This window comes from Neomonachus schauinslandi, chromosome 3 (genome assembly GCF_002201575.2).
Source record: "Neomonachus schauinslandi chromosome 3, ASM220157v2, whole genome shotgun sequence".
Classification (NCBI taxonomy): Eukaryota; Metazoa; Chordata; class Mammalia; order Carnivora; family Phocidae; genus Neomonachus; species Neomonachus schauinslandi.
The window spans coordinates 126,535,620-126,559,495 of NC_058405.1; the positions used below are offsets into that span (position 1 = coordinate 126,535,620).

At 36.7% G+C, this 23,876-nt stretch overlaps 1 pseudogene; it reads left to right on the plus strand.

Annotated features, from left to right (window-relative positions):
- The first annotated feature begins 677 nt into the window (after positions 1–677).
- Positions 678–1,229, plus strand: LOC110592091 (annotated as a pseudogene).
- The last annotated feature ends 22,647 nt before the right edge of the window (positions 1,230–23,876 follow it).

Here is a 23,876-nt window from a genome sequence, read left to right on the forward strand (position 1 = left end):
TTTATCTTTTTTAGAGATTCTATCTCACTTTCATCTCCGCTTTCATTACTCCTCTGTTCTTGTATGTTTGTTTTTTCCCATTAAACACCTTAACATGATAATAATTGTTATTTTTAAATAGCTTCTCTGATGAAAATGTTACTGTAGTTATAGGTGTCAGAGACTCTAAATTCCTCTATCATCTTTGTCTTCTGTCTCTTTTCTTGACTTTGGGCTTCTCTAAGTACTCTTCTTCAGAGAATGTCTGTGCGGTACGGCACTTTTAACTGTAATACACTGTATTTCACAATGATTACTCTTCCACTCTTTCAGTTCTTTCAGCTATAATCCATTGTTATTATACAAGAGTCCTGTATAATAAGGACTTATCATCCTTAGATGATATGGGGATATGGGGATATGGGGATATGATGATGGGGTGATAAGATATGGGGAAGTGAAGCATTCTATAATCTTATGATTAAATTTCTGTGTTTAAAAGGCCTGTCTCTTACTGTGACCTTCACAAGTGCTTCTCCAGAGGTACTGCTCTCTTTTTTTTTTTTTTCTTTCCATATAGGTGAGACAGGAAGGCTAAAGGGGACTAGAGAAACGCCCTTCCCTAGTTGGAGTAAGCTTCTTATAAAGGGTTTTACTCTTTACCTCTTCCCCTAAGTGACCTGAGGTGACCTCTGAAAATGGTTCTCTATTCATTTGACCCAGAAAACCCTATGAAATCCTGTAAATCAAGAGGTTCAAATCTTCATGTTCACTTTAAGAACACACGTGAAACTGCCCAGGCCATCAAGGGTATGCATATGCGAAAAACCATCTCGTATCTGAAAGACGTCACTTTGCAGAAGCGGTGTGTGCCATTCCTTCGCTACAATGGTGGAGTTGGTAGGTGTGCCCAGGCCAAACAGTGGGGCTGGACACAGGGTCGGTGGCCCAAGAAGAGTGCTGAATTTTTACTGCACATGCTTAAAAATGCAGAGAGTAATGCTGAACTTAAGGGTTTAGATGTCGATTCTCTGGTCACTGAGCACACCCAGGTGAACAATGCCCCCAGGATGTGGCGTAGAACATACAGGGCTCATGGCCGGAACCCATAAATGAGCTCTCCGGGCCACATCGAGATGATCCTTACTGAAAAAGAGCAGATTGTTCCTAAACCAGAAGAGAAGGTTGCACAGAAGAAAAAGATACCCCAGAAGAAACTGAAGAAACAAAAACTTATGGCCCGAGAGTAAATTCTGCATAGAATAAATGCAAATAAAAATAAAAAGAGAAAAAAAAAGAAAGGGTTTTACCCTTGAGAGTGGCACTTTGTTTCAGTTGCATTTCACGATGATTAAAATTCCCTTGCCTCTACCATAGGTTTAAGGGGATATTTCTCAGCTCTTTATCCTTAGAACCAGGTGGGGTTTTAGAGGTAATAATTCATGAAACTGTGCTCGCCTGCCCCCTGAGACTGTACCCCCAAGGAGTTGCTCACTCTCATGCTTATTCATACTCATCTTCTAGCAATCCATCATTTATGCATACCATTTAACTGTTTCTAATAGTTATGGCTCCAGTATCTTCTCCTTCAGGTAAACAGATCTCAACTGTGACTCTCTGGATTCTCCTCTCCCCCCAGATTTTGAGGTGGTGATTTGGCCTGCAAATTTAACTCTCTAGTGGATCCAAGAAAGTGATTGATTTTCAGTTTGTTCAGCTTTTTTTTTTTTTTTTTTCTGGTAAGGACGGGAGCGATGGCTTCCAAGCTCTTTACATGTTGGAACTGAAGTTAGAAGTCCATGGATATTATTTAGTTAAACATAAACAAGCATGACCTCTAAACTCATGATTAGCCTAACAAAAGAACATAGATTTTAAAAGGTGCACACATTAATGTGTTAATTTAAAATGGTGACAAGTGCTATAAATGTAAGGAATAGAGTACTATGAAGAATAACAGGCAATTATTTAGATTGGTGTGCAGGGAAGGCTTGTAGGGGGATGAAATAATAAAACTAAGACCTGAAGAATTATAAGACTGGGGCATCTGGGTGGCTCAGTTGGTTAGGCGTCTGCCTTGGGCTCAGGTCATGATCCTGGGGTCCTGGGATCGAGCCCCGCATCAGGAAGCCTGCTTCTCCCTCCCCCAGCTCCACCGCCCCCACTCTTGCCCTCACTATCTATCTCTCTCTCTCTCTCAAATAAATAAATAAAATCTTAAAAAAAACGAATTAATAAGATTTAGGGTGTGAGGGAATGGTGGGTAAGAAGGCTTAGAGATGGAAAAGAGCTGGACTCAATTATTTGCCTAATTTAGACGAGAGCAAAAGCAGCCATAGTTCTGACTGGGTTTAGAGTAGTGGGCAGCAGTTTGAGCAGGTGTATTAGGCTGTGCGTGTTAAACAGTGTTACTCTATGTGCCTAAGAGAGCCATCAAAGAGCATTAAGTAGTTGTAGTGAAATGATCTCCTCATGTTAGATTTATTCTTGCTACAGTGTGAAAAACTGATTAAAGTGAGGGCAACAGAAATGGAGACACTAATTAAGAATCCACAGGATTAGTTCAGGAAGTGGATGCTGGTGGCTTCATCCAAATTCATGACAGTGCAGAAGGAAAAATAAGTGAACTGTTTCTGGATGCATTTTTGGATATAAAACAAGACTGGTAATTACCTTTTAAACAGATTATCAAGGGCCAGTTTCCAGTTCCACATGTAAGGAGCTTGGAAGTCACAACTCCTTCCTACCAATAAGTGAAAAGCTGAGCAGACTGATCATCAACTCTTCCTGGATCTGTAAGGGAGAAGAGGGCATAGTGAAAGCCTCTGCTCCCAAGATTCAAGGTGGAGACAGGAAAACACGGAGTCACGGCTTACTGGAGCAGAGACTCATGAGGGGAAACCTCTGCAGAAACTAGTGCAGGGACAGGAAAACCTGAACTACAATTGATGAACAGCTGGAGGTTCAGTGTGGACAACCCTGAGAGTTAAAATCTCCAGGGGGACACATAGAAGGAGTCTCCACATTATTGTTAGAGGTACTTCTAGGAGCTAGACTTTAAGTTCCCACAGTAAATATTGGAGAAACATCCTTCCATGTTGCCTGTAGGGGAAAGGGAAAGGAGCCATTTTGATTTACACCAGCGCACTCTGTTCTTCTTAACAAGGCCTACACTCAGGAGAAACCAGTTAACCAGAGCCTAACTTTCTGGAGTATTATTAAAGCTTAACTGACCTGGGAAAAGGGAAATACCCAACTCCAGCCCACTCCAGACATTTCATGTCACCCAGTGGGGAGGAGAAAAAAACTGAGAAATAATTGTGAATTTCACAGTTCAAAGGCACAGACTCATTGAAAGGCTGGGACTTAATCACTGGACTATAGAATGTGTCCCCTCTTCCAACACCTTACCAACATATTAAAAGGACTATAAAACAGTTCCTTTTACCTGATACATTATGTTCAGCTGTCATGAAAAAATTGCAAAGCATACCAAAAGGCACAAAATACAGTATGAAGAGAAGAGTAAGCATCAGAATCAGACAGGGCAGGAATTATCAGATTAAGAATTTAAGATGATTATGATTAATATGCTAAGTGCTCTAATAAATAAAGTAGACAGCATGAAAGAACAGATGGGCAATGCAAGCAGAGAAATGTAAATCCTAATAAAGAACCAAAAAGAAATGCTAGAGATCAAAAACACTGTAACAGAAATGAAGAATGCCTTTGATGGGCTTACTAGTACACTGGACATGAGTGAGGAAAGAATCTCTGCACTTGAGGTTATATAAATAGAAACACTGGAAACTGAAAAACAAAGAGAATAAAGATTAAAGAAAACAGAACAGAATATCCAAGGACTGTGAGAAAACTACAAAAAGGTGTAACATATGCATAATGTGAATGCCAGAAGAACAAGAAAGAGAAAGAGAAACAGAAGAAATATTTGACATAATAACAACTGAGAAATCCCCCAAATTCATTTCAGACACCATACCACAGATCCAGGAAACTCAGAACATCAAACAGGATAAATGCCCAAAAAACTACATCTAGGTATATCATTTTAAAACTACTAAAAATCAAAGATAAAGAAAAATCCTGAAAGAAGCCAGAGGAAAAAAATACAACCTTACTTAGGGAGGAACAAAGGTTAGAATTATATCCACCTTCTCAGAAACCATGCAAGCAAGAGGAGAGTGGAGTGAAGTATTTTAAGTATGGGGAGAAAAAAAACACCAATCTAGAATTTTGCACCTACAAAATTATACTTTGACAGTGAAGAAGAAACAAAGACTTCTTCAAACAAATGTTGAGAGATTTTGTTCCAGTAGACCTATCTTGCAAGAAACGTTAAAAGATGTTCTTTAGAGAGAAGGGAGACAATATAGGCCCAAAACTCAGATCTACATAAAGAATGGAAGAGCATCAGAGAATGAAGTGCAGGTAAAATTAAAACTTATTTTTCTTATTCCTAATTGATCTAACAGTCAAAACTTGTCCAAAATAATAATAGCAGCAATGTATTTGATGCTTAGGTATGCTTATATACAAGTAAAATGAATAACAACAATGATACAAGGGATGGGAGGGAGGAATTGTTATTATAAGGTACTCACAATACCCATTAACTGGTACAGTGTTATTTGAAAGTAGACTTGCATTAGTGGTAAATGTATATTATAAACTCTAGGAAAAGCACTTTTTAAGAAGCATAACTTCTATTCTAAGAAAGGAGAAAAAACAGAATCATACAAAAATGCTCCATTAAAACTATAAAAGATAGAAAAAGAATGGCAAACCAAAAGAGGAACAAAGACCAGGGCAATAAGTAGAAAACAGTAATGAATATTGTAGATAATAATCCAACTATATCAAAAGCACTTTGAACATCGATCTAAATGCACCAATTAAAACACATTCCCAGAGATGATCAAAAAACAGCACTCAAATATGTGTTGTCTACAAGAAATCCACTTTAAATATAAAGTGAAAATTTGTTCAAAATTTTAAGGCTGGAAACTAAAAGTAAATAGATGGAACACCTATCAGAAGACAGCAAGAGTTACTGTATTAATTTCAGACAGAAAAGACCTCAAAGCAAGGAAAATTACCATGGATAAAGAAGGATATTACATAATAATAAAGTGGTCAATTCTCCAAGAAAACATAATACTTTTTAACATGTATGCACCTAACAACAGAGCACCAAGTAATGTGAGGAAAACACTGATAAAACTGCTAGGAGAAATAGATAAATCCACTATCACAATTAAAGCCTTCAACACTCCTTTATCAGACATGGGCAGATCCAGCAAGCAGAAAACCAGTAAGGACATGGTTGAACTTAACAGCATCATCAATCAATGGGATAAAATTGACATCTATAGACTACTTCATCCAAAAACTTCATCCAAAATTCATTCTTCTCAAGCTCACATAGAACATTACCAAGACAGACCACATTATGGGCTATAAAACACACCTTAAGGAATTTTAAAAATAGAAATCCTACAATGTCTGCCATCAGACCACAATGGAATTAAACTTGAAATCAATAACAGGAAGATAACTGGAAAAATCCCAAAATATGTGGAGAGTAAAGAACATGCTTCTAAATAACACATGGGTCAAAGAATAAACCTCAAGAGAAATTTAAAAATACTATAAACTAAATGAAAATTTTAAAAACCAACTAACCAAAATTTGTGGTGTGCAGTGAAAGCAGTGCTTAGAGGGAAATTTATAGCATTGACTGTATGCATTAGGAAAGAAGAAAAATCAAAAATCAATCGTTTAAGCTTCACCTTAGGAAATTAGAAAGAGAAGAAGAAATTAAATCCTAAGTGTGGAGAAGAAAAGATAATGAGTAGAGTAGAAATCAATGAAATTGAAAATAGGAAATCAATAGAGAAAATCAATGAAACCCAAAAGCTGGTTCTTTGAAAAGATCAATAAAATTGACATGGCTCTAGCCAGGGTATCTAAGGAAAAAAGAGAGGGAACACAAATTACTAAGATCACAAGTCAAAGAGAGAACACCTCTATATATACCATAGACATTAATAGGCAATAAGGGAATACTATGAACAGCTCTATGCCCACAAATTTGATAAGTTAGATGAAATAGAACCAAATCCTTGAAAGACGCAACATGCCAAAATTCACACAGAAAGAAATACACATCTGACTAGTCCTACATCTAATTAAGAAATTGAATCCATAGTTAATAACCAGGCCTAGATGGGTTCACTGATGAATTCTACCAAGTGTTTAAGGAAGAAATTATAATTATTCTCTATAATCACTTTCAGAGGACAAAAGCAACAGTAGGACATTCCTGCCTCATTTTATGAAGCCCAGCGTTGATTGCCCTTATACCTAAACCAGGCAAAGGCATTACCAAAAACAAAAGAAAACTACAGACCAATATCTCTCATGAACATAGATGAAAAAATTTACAACAAAATATTAACAAATTGAATCCAACAGTGTATTAAAAAAAGAATTATACCCTACATCCAAGTGGGATTTATCCCCAATATGCAAGACTGGTTCTCAATTCAAAAATCAATTAATATAACCCATCACATCAACAGACTAAAAAAGAAAAATCACATGATCTTATCAGTAGGATGCAGAAAATGTATTTGACAAAATCCAATATCCATTCATAATAAAAACTCTTTGTAAATTTGAAGTAGAGAAGAAATTCCTCAACTTGATAAAGATTATCTACAAAAAACCTGCAGCTAGCATCACACTTAATGATGAGAAACTCAAAGAATTCCACTAGGATCAGAAACAAAGCAATGTCCTCTCACCACTCCTTTTCAACATCATACAAGAAATTTTAGCTGATGTTATAAGACAAGAAAAAGAAATAAGAAGTATATAGACTGGGAAGAAAAATAAACCTCTCTTTGTTCAGATGACATGATGTAGAAAATCTGAAAGAATCCACAAAAAAAACTCCCAGAGCTAATAAGCAATCATATCAATGTTGCAGGAGATGACATAATCATCTAGGTAGAAAACCTGAAAGAATCAACAAAAAAAAATTGCAGAATTAATAAGCAATTATAGTAGGGTTGCAGGACACAAGGCTAACACACAAAAGTAATAACTTTCCCTATATGCCAGCAATGAATAAGTGTAATTTGACATTAAAAACACTGTACCATTTACATTAGCACCCAAAGAAATGAAATATTTAGGTATAAATCTTAAAAAATATACAAGACCTACATGAGGAAAACTATAAAATGCTGATGAAAAAAATCAAAGAACTAAATAAATGGATAGATATTCCAGGTTCATAAATAGGAGATTCAATATAATCAAGATGTCATTTCTTCTCAACTTGATCTATAGATTCAATGAAATTCCAATAAAAATACCTACAAGTTATTTTATGAATATCAAAAACATGATTCTTAAGTTTATATGGAGAGGCAAAAGACCCTGAATAACCACTGTAATATTGGAAGAAGAACAAAGTTGGAGGACTGACACTACTCAACTACAGGACATACTATAAAGCTATACTAATCAAGACAGTGTGATATTAGTGAAAAAAATAAACCCATTGATCAATGGAACAGATGTTAGAGTCCAGAAATAGACCCACATAAATATAGTCAACTGATCCTTGAAAAAGGAGCAAAGACATTACAGTGGAGAAAAGATTATCTTTTCAGCAAATGGTACTGAAACAAATGGATATCCACATGCAAAGAACTAAATCTGGACATAGTGTTTACACCCTTCACAAAAATTGACTCAAATGGATCATAATGTAAATATGAACACATAGCTATAAAACCCCCTGAAGATAAGAAAAATATGAATGGACTGAATGTCATAATGACTTTTTAGATATAACACCAAAGGCAGGATCCATGAAAAAAGATGGTAAGTTGGACTACATTAAAATTAAGAACTTCTGCCCAGTGAAAGACACTTTCAAAGGAATAAAAAGACAAGCCACAGACTGGAAAAAAAGTGTGGGCAAAAGATATATCTGATAAAAGACTATTATCCAAAATATACAAAGGACTCTTAAAATTCAACAATAAGAAAACAAATGACCTGAGGGGCGCCTGGGTGGCTCAGTCGGTTAAGCGTCTGCCTCCGGCTTGGGTCATGATCCCAGGGTCCTGGGATCGAGCCCTGCATCGGGCTCCCTGCTCAGCGGGAAACCTGCTTCTCCCTCTCCCACTCCCCCTGCTTGTGTTCCCTCTCTCACTGTGTCTCTCTCTGTCAAATAAATAAAAAATCTTAAAAAAAAAAAGACTTGATTAAAAAATGGGCCAAAGACCTTAACAGACACCCCACCAAAGAAGATATACAGATGGCAAATAAGCATATGAAAAGATGCTCCACACCATATGTCATCGGAGAAATGCAAATTAAAACAATAAGATGCCTACTACACACCTGTTAGAATGGCGAAATCCAGAACACTGACAGTACAAAATCCTGATGAGGCTGTGAAGCAGCAGGTACTCTCATTCATTATTGCTGGGAATACAAAATGGTACAGCCATTTTAGAAGACAGTTCAGTGGTTTCTTACAAAGTAAACATACTCTTACCAAATGATCCAGCAATCATATTCCTTGGTGTTTACCCAAAGGAGTTGAAAACTTACGTCCACCAAAACAAAGCAAAACAAAACAAAAACAAAGAAATACTGTACATGGATGTCTGTAGCAGTTTTACTAATTGCCAAACCTTGGAAGCAACCAAGATGTCTGTCAGTAGGAGAATGTTTAAATAAACTGTGGTACATCCAGACAATGGAGTGCTATTCAGTACTTTAAAAAAATGAGCTAGCAAGCTATGAAAAGACATGAAGAAACCTTAAATGCATATTACTAAGTGAAAGAAGCCAATCTGAAAACGCTACTAATTCATGATTCCAAATACACAACATTTTGGAAGAGGTAAAACTATAGAAAGAGTAAAAAGATCCATTTTTGCCAGGGCTTAGGAGGTGGGGAGAGAAAAATGAGTGGAACACAGAGGATTTTAGGGCAGTGAAACCACTCTGTATGATACTATAATTATGGATATATGTCATATACATGTATGTCATTATGCATTTGCCAGCCCCAAAAAATGTACAACACTTTGGATGATTATGATGTGTCACTGTAGGTCATAATTACAACAACTGTACATTGATGGAGGACGTTGATAATGGGAAATTCTATATAATTGCGGGGACATAATGAGGAATTTCCATAGTTTCTTCTTAATTTTGCTGTGAACCTAAAACTGCTCTAAAAAATAGTCTTTCATAAAAACAAACGAAAAAGGACTTTCTGATAGCTTGGATATGAAGGGTTAGGAGAGAGGAAGGTGTTAAGGGTGACGGCCAGATTTCTACCTTCGGCAACAGGGTGAACTGTGATGGTATTTCGTAAAATAAAGAACACAAGGGAACGTATATGGAGGTGGGTAATTGGTGATGGAGACAGGGATCAACATATCACTTTAAACATTAGTTTTAAGATACCAAGAAACAAGCAAAATGGAAGAGACAGTTGAAATTGCTGGCTTTTAAAACAATGAGATTGATGTATTTCCAGGGGTACAGAATATAGAGTAAGTAGAAAATACAAAGTAGTAAACAAGGCCCCAACAAGTCAATTGTAGAGTCCTCTTGGAAAGAAACCTATCTTTCATTCCTGATGTAAGTGATTCTTAGGTTTTTCACCCAGATCCAGCACAATATATATGCATCTAAATTCCTATTGTAGTCTAAGTGCCAGATAAAATATCTTGATGCTGTTTCCTTAGCTAGAGAAGATAGTTAAGGGAAACAAAATGACCGAGCATCTACTATATTCCAGGCACAGCTCCCATGTCTTGGGAATACCAGAGGAATGAGAAAGCAGTTTTTTGTTGTTGTCGTTGTTGTTTTAAGTACAGAAGCAGAAAATGAAAAAGACAGTAATAGAGAAAAAACTGGAGAAAGAGGTCACTACCAAAAAAAAAGGGGGGAAAAGCATGGAAGAGGGAAGGGGTGACTAGATATGCATAGATCTCATTAAGATCATTTTAATTATTGTCAAATCAAATAATTCTATTCATTTTTTTCCTGATGTAGAATAAAACATTCATGTCTGATTTCAATTATTGTCATTCTCAATTATCAACTACGTACCAAGATGCACAAGACAATTTTCTGACATTTAAAAGCTTATAATATCTATAACATTAACCTTTCCCTTTAAGCAATGCTCCCTAATGGAGGCGCTGAACGAGATGTAAACTTGTCTTTATACATGCAAAGTCAAGTATGATGCGAAGGTGATTTTATAGTGAGTTTATTAAGAAAAAAAAAAAAAGGAAGGAAAGGAAAGGAAAAAGGAAAGAAAAGTTCATCCATAGAAAAGTATTGACAAACACATACAAAAATGATAATAATGATCCTTGTCAGTGGATGCTTTTCAAAAGCTGTCAGAGTCCTTTATACAAAACATACATTTGTTTTATAATTTGAAAAAAATAAATAGTGAGCCTCATAGTGTATGAGGGAGATATGAATTCTGCTTAAATTATGCGGTCTTCATGTTCTTCTGAATTATTTAGACGTGACTTTATTCTTCATTCCGTTAATGTGGTGCTCACAGAAGCATTTGACAGTTAAGCCAAGTGTAGAGCTTGATACAATGTCAGCGGAAATGCTTCAGTGAATAGTGTATTAATACAGATGTCACTGGTGCCTGTTCTGTTTTGTTGAGCAAATTAGTTTCAATTATGAACTTACCTGTGTGATGGGTATTACCACGTAACTCACAATTTACCCTGAAATATAAGAATTTCAGAAATTACAAAGCTCTATGACTTTTCACATAACAAGAAATGTTTGGGGCGCCTGGGTGGCTCAGTTGGTTAGGCGACTGCCTTCGGCTCAGGTCACGATCCTGGAGTCCCGGGATCGAGTCCCGCATCGGGCTCCCTGCTCGGCGAGGAGTCTGCTTCTCCCTCTGACCCTCCTCCCTCTCATGCTCTCTGTCTCTCATTCGCTCTCTCTCAAATAAATAAATAAAATCTAAAAAAAAAAAAAAAAAAAAAGAAATGTTTGCCCCGCGAAGTCCTTCATGCTGCCCATATAAGAGGTTCCTTTAGTGTGTATGTCTCTCTGTTGGTCCCCTGCTGGTGATAAGATCTGTTCTGGAAGGCTTTTCTAACAGGATATGGCAAGAACTTGCTGCTACCCTATTTCGACCACATGGGGAAATCATTTTCTGCTACATGCTTGCAAAGCCTACTCTCCTACTCCATATTGATGCGGCAGCCCACAGGCAGATCGTCAAGTGGAAGTGGTGGTCGAACCCATAAACGTGGTTTCACGTGTTCAAATAAGTTGCGACTGTAATCATGTCAGTAGCACAAGCACTTTTCAAAGGTTCCTTTACACAAAATCTTCTGGAAACATAACTCTTGCCCAAAGTATGTTGGGTCCCCACTTCCCATGGTACTTGTACAGGGAAGTATGGAACGCTTTCACCAACATATTAACCGTCTGGGTCAGGGCTCCACTTTTCACTGGGCTTCCCAGGGTTCCTAGGGGCATTTTTGTTTCATCCATATATCCGGGCTCATGGTAGGTTCCAAGGAGTCCTTTCAGGGGAAGGCTAGAGAGTAGTACCATGACTCAGATACGAGCCTGAAATTTTACATTTTAAGCGCTAATGGGAGAGCCCAATTTCTATTTCTCTTGCAGGTGTGCCAAAGTGTTAATCAGGGCCAGCCTCTTTTCAGAAAACAGTTTGGGAGGGGATGAATTCTCAATATATTGCTTGAGTTATCTCAGATGTCAAAACAGATTGTTATCAAGAGATGGTTTCCTAGAGCATTTTTACATATACCACCAGTCCTAGGCTGAATTGCATCCCCAAAATTCATATGTTGAAGCCCTAACCCCCAGTACCTCAGAATGTGGCTGTATTTGGAGACAGGGCCTTTCAAGAGGTGATTAAGTTACAATGAGGCCTTTAGGGTAGTCCTTATTCCAATCTGACTGCTGTCGTTATAAGAAGAGGAAATTTGGGCACACAGAAAGACACCAGGGATGCACAAACACAGAGGGAAGACAACGTGAGGACACAGCAATAAGACAGCTATCTGAAAGCCAAGGAGAGAGGCCTCAGAAGAAACCAACCCTGCTCACACCTTGATCTCAGACTTCAAGCCTCCAGAACTATGAACAAACTTATTTCTGTTGTTTAAGCCTCCCAGTCTATGGTATTTTGTTATAACATCTCTAGCAAACAAATACCAAGTTTTTCTAGAAGGATCTATACATTAAAATACAGATTTCCAGGCCCTATTCCAGTGCCTGAATGCTGGACCTGGTATATAAGAATCTGCATTCCAACAGTTATCCCAAGAGTATTCTGATGCCAACTAAAGTTCAAGAAACTCTGGTGGCAAAGTCACCTTATCATCTTTATAGATCAAACCTGGTAAACATTTAATCTTTTCTTTTTTAAAATAATGTTTTGTGATTACATTTTGATAGTACCAAGTTTTGAAAACTAAGATTACAGAAAATTCACTCTCTTTCTCTCTTCAGCTCTGTATTAGCTGACACTTCTTACTGAATCAGACTATTTCATAATGGCCCCAAGTCCTGCCTCTTACCTAGCTAGGGATTCCTGACAGGTGGCAGACAGGGAACTCTTCATTAACACAGATGGCTGATCTCATGCCTAACACTTGCCAACACCTGCAGACTCGACCGAGACGTGCTCCTTTAAATAATTCTATCTTTATTCTTAAAATTCAAAAGAACATTAAATTAAAACCCAGTCACCATATATAGAATATATGACATTTTTAAAATACAGCAATACTTGTTGGAGAAATCTTGGGGCCAAATCTTGCCCTCAGACACTCCCACTAATGTCATATGAAGGCCCTCTCACTATTTTCAACTAATTAAAGACAACAAATCTTATAAAGGTTGAAATGAACTTTCTGATCAATTGTAGGGTAGCTTTTTTCCTCTGCTTCTACAAAAATAAGAACCCTGTATATATGCATATAAAGAAATGTGAGGGCGCCTGGGTGGCTCAGTCGTTAAGCGTCTGCCTTCGGCTCAGGTCATGATCCTGGGGTCCTGGGATCGAGGCCCGCATCGGGCTCCCTGCTCCGTGGGAAGCCTGCTTCTCCCTCTCCCACTCCCCCGGCTTGTGTTCCCTCTCTCGCTACCTCTCTCTCTGTCAAATAAATTAATTAAAAAAAAAATCTTTAAAAAAAAAATGTGAAAAGGGGCAATGAGGGAGGAAAACATAAGATAAAGTTTTTGCAAAACATTAAAAATAGCCTTGCTCACTTCTTCAGCTTTCTTTTTTTTTTTTTAAAGATTTATTTATTTATTTATTTATTTATTTATTTATTTGACAGAGAGAGACCAGCGAGAGAGGGAACACAAGCAGGGGGACGGGGAGAGGGAGAAGCAGGCTTCCCGCGGAGCAGGGAGCCCGATGCGGGGCTAGATCCCAGGACCCTGGGACCGTGACCTGAGCTGAAGGCAGACGCTTAACAACTGAGCCACCCAGGCACCCCTTCAGCTCACTTTCTTGAAAAGAAGTCTCAGCTATCTGCTGGTGTATGGTTCTGAGTTAAGAGTTTCTGAAGATTATGTCCATTTTTTTAGTTTTGCTTTTTGTTAGTTTACCTATACATCCTATCTTTGATACAAAATTAACACCTTAAATATCGCTTATTACTTCAACTCAGCTCAAAGACATTGATTTAATGCCCATGTGTCAAGCATTGTGTCAAGTTCTGTGATGGCACACATCTGACTCTACAGATGTGACACATCTTCTTTAATAAAAATACAACATTTCCAATGAGTGTCCCACATATACTATACATGTGTACACGAAAATACCCATGCATAATGCATATTCTCCCTTCCTCTTCCCCCTCCCCCTCCTCCTTTTCTCTCTTGTATAAATTGCAACCATCCTTGCTAGGACTGCCAGTTGCTAACTGATCAATAAACATAAAGTCAGGGAAATCTTTCTAAGTCATGGAGGAAATAGACAAGATTTTTATTCCTGTAACCCCACCATGTTTTTCCATTTTCTGTCCGAACAGCAACAATAATAATAACAATAAATTATTATATTTATTGCTTATTTCTGAACTAAAAGCTATGCTCTGTGGTCTACATAGATTGTATGATATCACTCTTAGGTCTGTTTTGTAGAGGAGATTTAGAAAGGATCAATTTTCCTAGGTTGCAAAGCTAGTAACTGGTGGGCCAAGGCATCTAACCTAGCTGTTCTAGTTCCAGAACCCATTTGTTTAATGCAACAAGCCACTTCTAGTTCTGCTGAAACAAAAAGTCCCAATGTGGAATTCAGATGATCTTAGATTCCACTACGGTCATTACCGAAAACAGCCATGTGAGGGTGGATTGCTGTTGAGAATATTATTCATTAAGGTACATAAAGACTGTCATAATTAATTGTTCTCAAAGCTCAGTCTCATCTCTTTTTTCACATTTCATGTTGGCATGCTATCAGGATTATGCATTTTTTGTGCTGTTTTTTCATTTACTGGAATTTTCACTAGTGTTTTTATTTGTATCCTATTATTTTATATTTTATTAAATGTCGCTTTTGCCTTTACTATTTCCTCCCATACTAGAGTTTTGTGTTTACTTCAGTATAACTCTTCTAGCTTCCTTAGATGAGTATGGATATTACTTATTTTCATTTGCTCTTCTAATTTTAACAAAATCATTTGAAACTGTCAGTTTACATAAAAGTACTACTTTAACTGCATGCCCCAGGGCTGGATGCATATATTGATTACTTTCAATTTCTTCAGTTGTAAATATTTTGTCATTTCCATTATGATTTTTGGAATAATCCATTACTTATTCAGGAGTTCATTAAAATGTCTCTTATCATGAAAAACTTTTCAACATTTTCCTTGTTGTTTTTTAATTAAATTGATTTATTAGCAAATATGTTATGTTTGATATAATTATTTAAAGTCTTTGAAACTTCCTTTGCAAATTAACACTTGGTAAATTTTAGCAAATGTTCTAAAAGAACTGATGAAGAATATATATATTCTATTTATCGGAAGTAGATTTCTATTACAACTATCAACCCCAAAATTTTAGTATTTTTGCTCAAAGTGTCTGTAACTTACTTTTGCCCCTCTTCTATTTTTGCCTGTTTGTTTAATCAGTTTCTGATAGAGTTGCATTAAAATCTTCTGCTATCATTATGGATTTATGAATCTCTTACTCCCATTTTGCCTTTGTTTGCTTTAGTACATTTTTGAGCTAGACTGTTAAGTGCACATAAGCTTCTAAATATAATGTCTTCTTGGTATATTTCTCCTTTTACAGTTACCTAATGAGCCCTTTTAGTGTTTTTAATTGTGGGGGGACGTTAAAATTTCATTTTACTTTATATGAATTCTGCCGTTTTTGTTTTTTAAACCTTGTATTTGCCTATTACATTCTTTTACATTATTTTCTGTTTAACCATTCTTTAGGCTTTTGTTCATGGATATCACTCACACGTACCATATAGCTGATACGTATACCATATAGATGGCATTTCAAAATATAGACTGACAAATATTCTATGCTTTTTTTTAGTTGCTCGTTTTTACGATCTAAATTAGATTTCTCATCTTTTAGCACTTATCTTCATTTTTAGTATATACAGACATTTTAAAATCTACACTATACAGTACTTCTAATTTCTTCTTAGCCATCACAAGGAAACACTGTCACTGTTTTTAAACTAACTTTCCCTCAAATCTTACTTTTTGTAAACATTTTTTAACTCTTTAAAACTTTATCTCTTGGGGGGCGCCTGGGTGGCTCAGTCATTAAGCGTCTGCATTTGGCTCAGGTCATGATCCCAGGGTCCTGGGATCGAGCCCCACATAGGGCTCCCTGCTCAGCGGGAAGCCTGCTTCTCCCTCTCCCACTCGCCCTGCTTGTGTTCCGGCTCTCGCTATCTCTCTCTGTCAAATAAATAAAATCTTTAAAAATAATAATAAATAAATAAATAAATAAATAAAACTTCATCTCTTGGGTCGCCCGGGTGGCTCACTCAGTAAAGCATCTGCCTTCAGCTCAGGTCATGATCCCCAGGGTCCTGGGATGGAGTCCTGCGTGGGGCTCCCTGCTTAGCAGGGAGTCTGCTTGTCCCTCTCCCTCTGACCCTCCCCCCACTTCATGCTCTCTCTCTCTCAAATAAATAAAATCTTTAAAAATTAATTAATTAATTAAAAAATAAAACTTCATCTCTTTACCTTTACAAAATTAATGTTTTTTTAAGAATGGGAATAGATTATTAAATTTAGCCAGGAAATGTTAATTTTTGTGTTTACAATTCCATTATTTCTTGTAACCCACCACTTCTCTATTTTTCCTCACTTTTTCTCATTGAAAATACATCTTTAACAGATTTTGTTTTTGTCTGTCTGGGTTTTTGTTTGTTTCTTTTCAGATAGGGCTTAATGGTTTCCATATCTGAATATTTGATAATGTTTTAATTTTGTTCCCATTCTATAGTTAGGCATAAAACTCTAAGTTTACACTAACTTATCTCAACATTTTTTTAAATTTTATTTTATTATGTTATGTTAATCACCATACATTACATCATTAGTTTTTGATGCAGTGTTCCATGATTCATTGTTTGCGTATAACACCCAGTGCTCCATTCAAGACGTGCCCTCTTTAATACCCATCACCAGGCTAACCCATCCCCCCACTCCCCTTCCCTCTAGGACCCTCAGTTTGTTTCTCAGAGTCCATTGTCTCTCATGGTTCGTCTCCCCCTCCGATTTCCCCCTCTTCATTTTTCCCTTCCTACTATCTTCTTTTTTTTTTAACATAAAAAATATTATTTGTTTCAGAGGTACAGGTCTGTGATTCATCAGTCTTACACAATTCACAGCATTTTAAAGTTATTATTCCATGGCATTCATGATTACCACTGAAAATTCTGGTTATTTAACTGCTATTTCTTTGTATGAGGTTAGTATTTTTTTTTCTTCTGGTTATACTGAAAGATTCTACCTTTATCCTTAATTTCTTTAGGATAACTTCAGAGAATCTAAAAATGAGTTTTGTTCAATTTTACTCTTCATTCTTGGTTCTTTGTTCTTGGTTTGGATCTGAAGACTAAATGTCCTTCTTTAGTTTTAGAAATTTATCTGAAATCATCTTTCAAATATTGTTTTTCTGCTATTCTCACCTATCAAAAAGACATTACTATGAATATTTGACACTTAATGAAAAGGTCATCTTTTAATAAAACAAAAACATCCTGGGAGCAGTATAAAAATGACAGGAAAATATGGTAAAACAGTGGAAGAGGTAAATATATATATATATATGCATAGCTCAGGAAAGAAGTTAAAGTGACATAAATAGAAAGCCACATAGAAGCACAACAAAGGAAAATAAACATACTTGAGAAAGCAGTAAGGTACATGGAAGTTAGGGCCAAGAAAAATAAAATGGGTATGAACAGTGTTTTTGTAATTGGCCATTTAACTAAGGGTCCATTAACATAACTCCTAGATGTCTGGGTCACTGCCATTTGTTCTAGTTAAAAAGCTGCAAGTTCAGAATTTCATTTCACCAGGACTTGATGCCTGAGGAGTGAAGAGAGATAGGTTAGAATTGAATTCATGCCTAAGTATGCTCTGCCACACTCTCATCTTATCATATACATTATAATCCTGAGATTGGTAAAGTATACCTGGTTTAGAGGAGATAGTTGCTAATATATAGCCAAACTAGTTTATATATATATCATTGTGTCTATAAATCTGGGTTTGAAGGGGCCAGATGAACTAATTTAAGGTCTAATATTACTTAACCTCACTCATTCAAAATTATCTTTATACTGAGTGCCAACTGGTGATAAGTTGTACTCTTAGGTGGATGGATGAGAATCAAAAGTATACATTTCTTCCTGCTTATATTGTTGCTGAATTATCTGTAATATATCATTATTCATTTAGTTCTTCTATATCCTTTAAAGAATCAAATCATGCTTGATTTATCCAAATGATGTCTATATCTGCTCTTTCCCTCAATCTGAGATCAATTTAGAAGGCTTTCTTGCTGCAAAAGATTGAAACTGAAAATGATAGCTATGGGGGTGTCTGGGTGGTTCAGTCGGTTAAGCGCTGGACACTTCATTTCTGCTCAGGTCATGATCTCAGGGTCATGAGATTGGGCCCCATGTTGTGCTCAGCACTCAGCGGGGAGTCTGCTTGAGACTCTCTCTGTCTGCCCCTCCCTGCCTGTGCTCTCTCTCTCTCCTAAAATAAATAAATAGATCTTAAAAAAAAAAAAGAAAGAAAGAAAATGATAGCTATGGAGAATAGACAAGGGATATCCTAAGCATATTTAATTGATATCCCTGAAGAGGACAATCAAAACTATTTGACTTTAAAAATATATAAATTAAGAAAACTTTCCAGAGGTGCCTGAGTAGCTCAGTCAGTTAAGTGGCTGAGTCTTGGTTTTGGCTCAGGTCATGATCTCAGGGTCCTGGGATCAAGCCCCACATCAGGCTCTGTGCTCAGTGGGGAGTCTGCTTGAGGATTCTCTCTCTCCTTCTCCCTCTGCCCCTCCCCCCAACTCACACACTCGAGTGCTCTTTCTCTCTTAAATAAAATAAATAAATCTTAAAAAAAAAAAGAAAGAAAAATTTTCAAATATAAGAAAAGATTGAACCAACTGATTGAAATCACTCACCATTATTCCAAGACAAATGTCAAGGGAAATCAATACCAAGATATATCTTGTTAAAGTTATTGAATCTTGAATACAAAAAAGAGAGAGAGAGTCACTTAGAAATCAATGTTAAAAATAAATAAGAAGATGATAGAGGGAAAAGCCAACGACTTCAGACTTTTTCATAGAAATATTCAGTGCTAGAAATGAGTGAACATCTACAAAACCCTCAAGAAAAGAAGGGGTGATCAAATAAATGCTATGGCTAGCCAAGATGTGGTACAAGTATAAAGGTGAAAAACGACGTTTTAAATGTGCAAAAATTCTGATATCATAGTTTTCATGGGCTTTTCATACATAAATGACTATAAATTCCTTTAAGTCAATGCAGTTATAGTAAAAAAGGAGTGGGGGCAAGCATTAAATACATTTAAGTGTAAGAGTAAGACTTAAAAATAGGGCTTAGAGCTTCAGAACAGTCTGAAATATAAACTAATATCACTGAGGAAGAGACTCTAAATGGTAAGGTAAGTATACCAATATCTTCATCTCTTCAATCTCTTTAAAAGCTGAGATTAGTCAATGGACATTTGGGCTCTTTCCATAATTTGGCTATTGTTGATAATGTTGCTATAAACATCGGGGTGCATGTGTCCCTTCAAATCAGTGTTTTTTTATCCTTTGGATAAATAACTTGTAGTGCAATTTCTGGGTTGCAGGGTAGTTCTATTTTTAACTTTTTGGGGAATCTCCATACTGTTTTCTAGAGTGGCAGTACCAGTTTGCATTCCTACCAACAGTGTAAGAGGGTTCCCCTTTCTCTGCATTCTCGCCAACATCTGTTGTTTCCTGTGTTTTTTATTTTAGCCATTCTAACAGGTGTGAGGTGGGATCTCATTGTAGTTCTGATTTGTATTTCCCTGATGATGAGTGATGTTGAACATATTTTCATGTGTCTGTTAGCCATCTGGGTGTCTTCTTTGGGAAAATGTCTATTCATGTCTTCTGCCCATTTCTTAACTGGCTTATTTGTTAAATAATAAAGTAGTTGTGATACACACACACACACACACACACACACAATGGAATATCACTCAGCCATTAAAAAGAATGAAATCTTGCCACTTGGAGTGATGTGGACGGAGTTAGAGTGTATTATACTAAGCAAAAAAGTTAGTCAGAGAAAGACAAATACCATATAATTTCACTCATATGTGGAATCTAAGAAATGAAACAGATGAACATAGAGGAAAATAAAAAGAGAGAGAGGTAAACCATAAAACAGACTCTTAACTACAGAGAACAAACTGAAGGTTGCTGGAGGGAGGTGGGTGGGGAGATGGGTTAAATGGGTAATGGAGATTGAGGAGGGCACTTCTGATGAGCAATGGGTGTTATATGTAAGTGATGAATCACTAAACTCTACTCCTGAAACTAATATTATACTATATGTTAACTAACTGGAATTTAAATAAAAGCTTGAAACAAAAATAAATAAATAATAAAAATTAAAGCTGAGATTACTTTAAAAATGATAAATCAATTAATAGAAGTTTAAATGTAAACTGTAGCAAAAAACATTCTTTTCCTTATCTGAATTTGTTTAGGCATGAGAGAACCCTATATCTAAGGGAGTATAGGGTTCTGATCCAGATATGGGAGATAAACTGAACTTAGTCTAAAATGGTTCTGTCACACTTCCTCCATTTGGTCATTAATTGTCTAGAAGAGCCATATAGCCAGTTCCGACCAATGAATATAAGCAAAAATCTGTTGGATGAAGCTTCCAGGAAAAATTTTACTATCCTGATTTTAAGATAAAGGACAGTTCGGCTAGAATTTGCACTTGCAAAACCTTCCTCTTCTTCCTCCTTTTCACTGGACTAGAGAAATGGTAGCTGGAGCTACAGCAACATCCTGTGACCACGAGGCAGCAAGAATGAGGAAAAAAAAGAGAAAATTTTCAGATTAGTCCTGACATTGTGAAGCCACCGAAGCCACAATGAGCAGCTTCTTGCCCACAGATGTTCTACTATATGAGACAAATAAACCTTGATTTGTTTATTGTTTTATTTGGCCAAAAGCATTAAGCCATTACAGTGAGGCATTTTTCATTGCAAAAGATGGCATTCGACAAAAGGCCGTATTTTCAATCCATATTAAAAATAAGTAAATACCTACCTTACACCATTCAGAAAAAGAATACCAGATGAATTAGAAGCATATATATAAACAAAATTTAGAAATTATTAGAAGAAAATAAAGAAATAAAGATCATATTACACACTAGAATGTAAATTATTTTTATACCCCTGGACAGATGCCATAAACAGAGTTGAAAGACACGTCAAAGACTGGGAAACATTCTATAACACATACCAGATAAAGAATTGGTATCAAGAGTATATAAAAAAAAAACTCCTACAACCTATTATATTATCCTTTCTAATTATGTGTGTATAGACATATATAATATACATGTACAGATATAGATATGGTCATATCATTTTTCTCAACTTTGACAAAACTAAAAATAAAACATGCTGAGTAATTCTTGAACTGTTTTCTATCTCTCAAGCTCAATCTTGAGAAAGATGCTGGTTTACAAATACACAAATCAACTCCAGTGAAGCAAGGAGTAAAAAGCAAAAACTCATTTCTAAATTTTAGTGGGATTTTTTGCATAATGACAAAAGAAATTAAATAAAGAACTTTATGCAGTTAATGCAGTCCTATGTGTTTGTGTGTTTGTGAAAATGTGTCATGCTATGTTGAAAAAAAAATACATAGGCTATAAAAGAAAAACAATAGAATTCAGAGGCAGTGGTACTTCTTATTAGCTGTGTAATCTTGGGTAAACTGGCTAACTTGTCCAAACCTCTGTTCTCTATCTTTGAAGTAGGTATAATGGTACCTAACTCATTTGCTTGTTTTATTTAGCAAATTCATTACATAGTATGCCTGGTAAAGAATTTAAGAAATATTCATTCTGTTTTCTTCCTATACTTGTATAAACTGTTATTTTAAACAATTTTTAATTTATGATTGCCATGTGTTACTTTCATTTTTTAAATAAGTTTTTGTTTAAATTTTAGGTAGTTAACATACAGTGCAATATTGGTTTCTGAAGTAGAATTCAGTGATTCCTCACTTATATACAACACCCAGTGCTCATTATAACAAGTGCCCTCCTTAATCCTCATCATCCATCTATCCTGTCCCCACCACCCACCTCCCTCCATCAACTCTCAGTTTTTTCTCTAGCATTAAGAGTCTCTTATAGCTCATTTCTAAATGTTACACACACACACAAATAAATAAAATAAAATGCTCAAAAAGAAAATCGATAATTTTAATGTATAAATGCAATTTTAAAAGTTTAAAATTATATAGTTAACCTCCATTGTAAATGGAACATAACATTAAATCAAAACCGCCCTGATTTTAACAGGTGATTTTTTAAATTTTACTACATCTATAAATAGAATAAGACATACAGGTTGAACCTAAAAGCACAAGAAAAACTATGTTTTAAAAAAATTGTAACTAATAAATTGAATATTAATTTTAAAACAAAACAAACAAAAATAAATGTTATTGAATTATGTATCTTTTAAAAAAATTTTTGAGTAGAGTTGACATGCAGTGGTATAGACTTCATGCCAACTATATGACATAGTTGACTAAAGCCAGATTATTAATTTTGGAAATTCAGTAATGGAAGTGTAGTTCAAGAACTGTTAAAATATTTAAGGCAAGGCAAGATGGCGGAGGAGGAGACCTAAATTTCATCTGGTCCCAGGAATTCAGCTAGATAGGGATCAAACCATTCTGAACACCTACGAACTCAACAGGAGGTCAAAGAAAAGAATAGCAGCAACTCTCTGAACAGAAAAGCGACCACTTTCTGGAAGGTAGGACGTGTGGAGAAGTGAATCCAAGGCGATATTCGGGAGGATGGACGGCAGGGAAGAGGGCCTCCGTCAGCCACTTCTGGCAAGTGATAGAGCTGCGGAGCACAAAATCGGAACTTTTAGAAGTCTGCTCCACTGAGGGCCAGCGCTCCAGTGGCTAAGTGGGGGGTGGAACCCTCGCTGGGACAGTGTGCTCTCAGGACCCTCGGGGTCACAGAAAGACCGGGGGTGCCTGAGTGCGGCAGAGTTCCCAGGGATCAGAGCGGGGAAGCCGGCTGCAGAGACGGAGCAGAGGACTGGGCTCTCAGCTCGGGGTTGCCATAAACCGTGATCCACAGCACGGTCGGGCCACTGCTCTTCCAGCAGGGACACAACAAGTGGCAGATCCTGGGAGACTCCCCATCTTCCCCTGGGAGAAGCGGCGCAGGAGCACACCACAGGGATCTGCTGGGTTTGGAGACTCCACACGGGGTCGGGTACCAGAGATAGAAATGCTCAGTAAAAGGCCAGGTGAGCATGGAGGGCAGCCGGAAACCAGGGAGACGGGAGTGATTGACTGCTTTTCTCTGGGGGCTCACTGAGGAGTGGGGCCCCAAGTTCTTGGCTCCTGAGCAGAGATTGGGAGGCCACCATTTTCACTCTTGTCCTCCAAAGCTGTATGGAAAGCTTGCAGGGAACAAAAGCTCCTGAGAGCAAACCCGAGCAGATCACTTAGCCCAGACAGCAAGGGCGGGGCAATCCTGCCTCCAGCAAAGACATTTGGGAACCACGGCAACAGGCCCCTGCCCCAGAAGATCAGCAAGTACAGCCAGCCAAGACCAAGTTTACCGATCAATGAGAACGGCAGAACTCCAGCGCTAGGGGAATACTGCACATAGAATTCATGGCTTTTTTACCAAGATTTTTTAGTCTTTCAAAGTTCGTTTTTTTTTTTTTAACTTTCTTTTTTCTTTTTTTTTTGGAATTTTTCTTCTTCCCTTTCTGAACCAAGATCTTATCAATACCTTTTTTAAAATATCTTTTTTATTTTTCATTTTTAGAGTCATATTCTATCCCTTCATAATAGTTAACCTTTATTGGTATATATATATATAAGTTGTTCTCTCTTTAAAATTTTGGGATACAGTTTCTTCTAACAGACTAAAATATACCCTAAATCACTAGTGTATGGCTTTGTTCTAGTCTCCTGCCTGATCATATTCTCTCCCTTTTTTTTTT